Here is a 6,418-nt window from a genome sequence, read left to right on the forward strand (position 1 = left end):
TCGTTTGACAAAGATCCATTTCCAACATGCCAGTTAATGGGTCAGCGCGGTTGGGAGAGTCATCACCACTGATAATCAGTCCGCAGCTGCTAATTACTAGGCCTCTTTTTAGAGCACTTGGAGAATGAAAATGCGATTAACACACGTCTTGTTTCTCTCTGAGGACACGTCTCTATGAAAACGCCCTCCTGACCTAAGAATAGTGTCAATGTAGGGGAGAATGCTTGGTTCTCAGCATCCTTTGCAATAGCTACCCCTTGTCCCACATAGTAATGGCCTGTCCACACTAGCAGGCATGTCCGTCGGACACTTCCAGCTGTTTATATTTGCTCTCGCTTCTGGAGCAGTGATACCAGACAATCGTATTGTTCTGGCTCCATTCTCGGTCGGGTGGTATAGTGGAATGGGTTATGGGAACAGTGTCTGCCTGCCGGGCAGTGCCCGCTGGTGTGGACGGGGCTTAAGAGGGGACAGGGTAAGTGTTTAATGCTATGGCCAGTGACAGGATGATGTAGTGGAGAATAAATCGACAACTTTGTACCCATAGGGCGCATCCTCAAACATGTCATAAAACACAGCGACAACTTATTGCCTACATATCACAAACATGTTGAAAACAAGGTAGCAACTGTAAGTGGAGAACGAACCTTTGGTCTGTACTGGATGATTGTATGAAATATTGGTTTGAACTATCAATATGTCAGTAACTTGTATTCAACTTGTATTGAACATGTTTGTGATTCTGTGCAATAAGTAGCGGATGTGGTTATGACTTATTTGATGTAATTATACTGATAGTAGCTGTATGTATGTATGTATATATGTATGTATGTATGTATGTTTATTTTCTCCTATTGTAAAACTATGAGATCATTACAATCAGGGAGCTTTCCTGCAAGTGAAACAGATGAATGAAATGAATGTGAATTTTGTTGTAAGTATTTATTCATTTAGCTTTAACGTGTAGAAAGAAAATCTGTTTATTGGAGTTCTAGCCATCTAGATACGGTGCATTTCAGCTTGACGGTAAGGTTATCTACCAGGAAAACGAGCAGAATAAACTGTCCCGAGAATATTCCTCAAAACTACCGTAGAGGGAGTGGGAAGAGTATATCAATAATGATACTACCACCACCATCACCACCACTACTACTACTGCTATAGCTGGTTCACTTAAGGTAGATTCTTGGGTGAGCCCTATGCCTACGAGATGTTTGTTTGGCAGCCACTGATTGGCTGGGAGCTGCCTACCTCCCGGTACCAGCCAATCAACTGCCGCCAAACAAACGTTTCGCAATCATAGGGCTCATCCAAGAATCTACCTTAAGTGAACCAACTATAGTAGTAGTAGTAGTAGTAGTAGTAGCAGTAGATGCATTTGGAATAGCAAACAGAAGGGACAAAGTGAGGTGAAAGTAACAGCAGGGCCTCCTATCTAATTGACAAAATTCGAGGACACCCATTTCTAGCGCCTCAGTGGCCGCGAGTTCGATTCTCGAGCATTCCATTGAGGGGTGAGAGATGTGTATTTCTGGTGACAGAAGTTCACTCTCGACGTGGTTCGGAAGTCACGTAAAGCCGTTGGTTCCTTGCAACGTAAAAACACTTAAAAAAAAAAACACTCGTTTCTGCGCCTGCCCTTTATACCTTCTTCTGCGTTCCTCCTTCAGTCATGCGTGTATTCTGCTCCTCCTTCATTAACTAAATGGCTTTGCCTCATCCAACAACAAGCAGTCATTTTTGTCAGTTTGCCAAAATACTCTTGATCCAGACCAGAGGCTAGTTTCAAGAACTCCGCACACATCATTGCTTTTCGGCGCCGAGTCTTTGTCCTGAATTCTGTATTCTATTCTTTTCTATTATAGATCACTGCTTCGTATTTCCAGCTTTCGAATTTTGCTCTCTCTCTCTCTCTCTCTCTCTCTGTCCATTTTGGTGGCATGACACGATTACCAAACTGTGCGAAATTATAGTCCCGACACCAATCTACGCAACTTCAGAGAGAGAGAGAGAGAGCCTGAAGACTTCTTTCACTTATTATTCTTAACGGACAGGTGCCCCGAATACGTGGTATGTTTGTGACACCTGCGAGATGATGATGATGACCCCTTCGCGTACATAGTATATGGCATGTGGTGAGGTGTAAAATTTTCATAATAATTATTCCCCCCAGAGGGATAAAGCTCACGCTATCGTTTTAGCACATTCTGTATTCGCATGTCCAGCCGCTCGCTCGAGCAGCCTGATCAGTCTATGCTGAAAGTGGGCCCCCTTACAGCAACCCATTATTGCCCTGTAGGAGGCAAGAGCCCTTCTTCTTCTGCCCTTATTTCGTAGCCACGCCAAGCCTTCTTCTTCGTCGTCAGCTGCAGCAGCAGCAGCCCCTGTGGTGGTGGTGTCAGCCAGCATCGTTCGTCGGCGCCCTGTTTGGAGATTGTCAGAAAATGCTCCGTCCGGTGGTCCTAAAGTCTGCCCTGTGTCTTTTGGTGGTTGTGGTCGTCACGAGCCGTTTGTAAGTCTGTGCCTACAGCATCTCCTTTGTTGAGAGAGAGAGAGAGAGAGAGAGAGAGAGAGAGAGAGAGCCTGCAGATGAAAAAGTAAAAAGAATCCTCGGCTCCGAATATGAAAAATATGTGCAGTCTCCAGAGGAAAAGACAAACTCGAGCTGTGTCAGAGAATCTGTTTAAGAAAAGTATATATATATATATAAATATAATATATATATATATATATATATATATATATCTATATATATATATACCCTTATATATATATAGTGTATATATATATGTATATATATATATATTGTTACGAAGTCGAAGTGCCAAGTATCTGGTTACCTTGCATCAAATATACCTCACCAAAAGCCAGGACACCTGAACCCTCATAACACGTTTAAACGACTGAATACTCTAAAGGCAACAGTGATCCCTTAACACTTGCCAGTATTGCAGAAAATCAGACTAAGTTCATCAAAACAGGTGTGAGGTAATCTTGTAAGTAATTAAATTAATCAAAGGGCATCACTCCATCAACAGCTTTAAAACTCTAAGTATTTCCCTGATTTCAGAAGTCTAAGTACTTCCCTGGTTCTAAGTCACTTCAAGATAACTGAAGGAAAGCAAATCAATTACCACTCTATGTTTCTACCTAACATAAATATAATCATAATTAAACATACTTATACTGGTGTAAGATAAAGAAAACACTTATAAAAATTTTAAATACAAAAATTTATTATTAAATTCAAAATTTATAAGTGAAATTCACAATATCAGGGAAAATTACTGTTACTTGAAAACAAAAAGTAAATTTAATTAATTCTTGAATCAAATTAAGTAAAATTAAATCAAAAAAATTAATTATCACAAAATTCAAGAAAATTAATTCAATTGAAATTCAAAAGTGTTAGGCCATAATTGAAATTTGAAATTAATTCAGAAGTGCTAAACAATAATAAATCTTGAAAAGAATTCTAAGTAAATGCAAATCAATTCACAAGTGTTAAATTTAATTAAATGTGCAATGATTAAGCAATGAAAATAACTAAGTCAATTAAATTGTGAATGCAAATGAAAATATAAAATAAAAAGACACACTTCAATAAGAAAATGAAATAGTGCACAAACAATGGAACAATCACAAACACAAAAATCAGCAATGTGTAAAAGTGTAAATCTTTTCCACTCAAAACATTGTAAACATCAGTTTTTACCAAACCTTCGTAAACACCTGTTATTAGTTATTAGTTAACCACAGTTCCTAACAATTATTAGTTATTAGTTGTTACCTAACCGTTATTAGCTATTAGTTAACCAAACACTTTTCCCATTAACTTTTATTTATTAGTTGCAACTAATAAAAATATAACACACTTTACCTTTTTTGGTATACCAACTTCTTAATTTGCTGCAGCTTGTATATCACAATTTCACAAACACCAGGCGCCGTTACGAAATGTTTGTTCAGATTCCACAAAAGAAACTAAATAATAATAAATAAACTCTAAGAAATATCAAATATGAAATTCTCACAAGTTACGAGTGACCAATTTACGTTACGTTAATATAATCTCGATGTCGAGGGAGAGAGAGAGAGAGAGAGAGAGGGAGATCTAACTGCCTCGAGGTTCTATGATCGAATTCTTCCTTTACGGAAACGACAGAGCAGATATGATACAAAACGTTCTTGTCACGAATGCTTCCAGAAAGTTGGAAATCTGACGCAATCTTCATAAAGAAATGAGTAACGTGCACGTGGCTTTGAACTAAGACATACGCGTACGAGTCCAGTCTGTTAAAAAAAAAAAAAGATGTACCCGATCGAAACGGAGTCTAAGCGATAATTAAGATTGACATGTTTTGATAACAACGCAAGACTCCAGCTCGCTCGCTATCACACGTGTTGACAGATTAGGGAAGCAAACGGAGATCTCTCTCTTTTTACGTTATATATATATTCTTTTATAACACGTAATGCGAAATCTGAACACACATTTAAAACATCCTATTCTAAGCTACCTAGGAATCTGAAAAAATGTTACACAATCTACATGACATTTCAAAGAGGGGAAACATGCATTTTGAAAGTAGCAATATATAATAATATATATTTATTCAGACAAGCTCTAAGTATAAAATTAGGTAAGGCTTTAATTCAGACAAGCTCTAAGAAAGATATTGCCAAAAACACTCTCTATCCGTAGAATTTCATGTGTCGTTGTGCATAGATTTTTCAAGTAAAACCAGCTTTACATTTGATTGTCTTTTTGACGGATAGAGAGTGTTTTTGGCAATATCTTTCTTAGAGCTTGTCTGAATTAAAGCCTTACCTAATTTTATACTTAGAGCTTGTCTGAATCAAAGCCTTACTGTTGGGTTTGCAATGACACAACGTCCTGGAGACTGGACTTTATTACAGGATACTCGGGACCCAACTGACTTGCAACAGCGTATACAGAATTAACAATCACAGATGCATGCTCGGCAGCGCATGGCTGAAGAACATATCGTACATCCCCCCCTCAAGAATATACTTATACATGGCAAAAATAAAAAGGGGAAAAATACAAAACATATCGTACATCCCCCCCCCAAGAACATTCTTATACATGACAAAAAATAAAAAGGGGAAAAATGCCCTTAGATCAATGAGAAATGGGAGACAAGAGAAGAAACAAAAAATTAAAGCTAACTTCTCGATGCATACACAAAAACGAAATAAAATACATAAATTCTCTGAAAAGAAATATCAATTCCTGATGCAATTGCATACAAAAGATAATAACATCACTCTACAAAGTCTTTGAGCCACTTGGGTTTACCTGCGGCTCTTCTGGGCCTATCAACGACGTTGGGCTCCTGTGTGGTGCGTGTCCCCTGTTCTGTCGGGGTATGGTTTGCGGAGGACTCGTGCTGAGACATGGGCATGCCAGAGGGCGGAGCGATGACTCTCAGGTGTCGTCTGTTTCTTTTTGACAGCCTGCCGCTCCCGTTAAGCTTGACGGTGTACTGACGATGGGGCTTTGTTTCTGTTACTATGCCCGTTCGATCCAATGCTTGGTAGCTTGGTTTTGTATGCGTACATGGGTACCTAGTTCGATGGGCGGCAGTCTTCTGGTAGTGCCAGGGATGCGCATCGCCTCCTGCGACCTTGCACTTGTAACTCCCTTCGACGTATCGTCTGCCTCCAATATCTGTCTACTAACAGGTGTCTCCTGGCCGTCGGTACCCCATCGCGCAGCTGGCGACCCGTTGCAAGCTGAGACGGCGACTTGTTAATTTCCCTGAGAGGAGTGTTGAGATACTGAAGTATCGCCAGGGCCGTTTTGTCCAACTCAAGGGCTCCACCCTTTAACGTATTTTCCCGGAGTAGCCTCTTCGCCGATTTGACAGCTGCTTCTGCCCTGCCGTTAGACTGGGGATACTGGGGCCGACGACAGCCGGACCTTGACCCCCCATCTCTTGAAGAAGGCCTCCATCTCCTCGCTGGCCAAGTTCGTGCCTCCGTCAGTTGATATTTGTTCTGGGCTCCCCCCCAACTGCGAGAAATATGATCGAAGGTGATTACTGATTTTGTTAGACGTGGCACCATTGGGGAAATGAGCCACTTCTAACCAACCTGTTAGTCTATCCGCATACACCATGGTATACACTGGCCTTTCTATCCTGGAACATATCTGCCGACGACTTGCTGGAAGGGATATTCCGCAGGCGGCGTGTGTATCATTTCTTCAGGAGGCAGTGAGGGGGCATTTTCATCGCATGAAGTACATCGGGCGCGGCAATGGCTGAAGGTCCCCTTCTATTCCCAGCCAATAGACCGACTGCCTGGCCCTTCTAAGCATCGAGTCGAGGCCTTGGTGTCCTGCGTGTAGGTTAGCGGCGTTACCTGGCGGCGTAAATCCTCGGGTATAACC

The sequence above is a fragment of the Macrobrachium nipponense genome, chromosome 33 (assembly GCF_015104395.2).
Source record: "Macrobrachium nipponense isolate FS-2020 chromosome 33, ASM1510439v2, whole genome shotgun sequence".
Lineage (NCBI taxonomy): Eukaryota > Metazoa > Arthropoda > Malacostraca > Decapoda > Palaemonidae > Macrobrachium > Macrobrachium nipponense.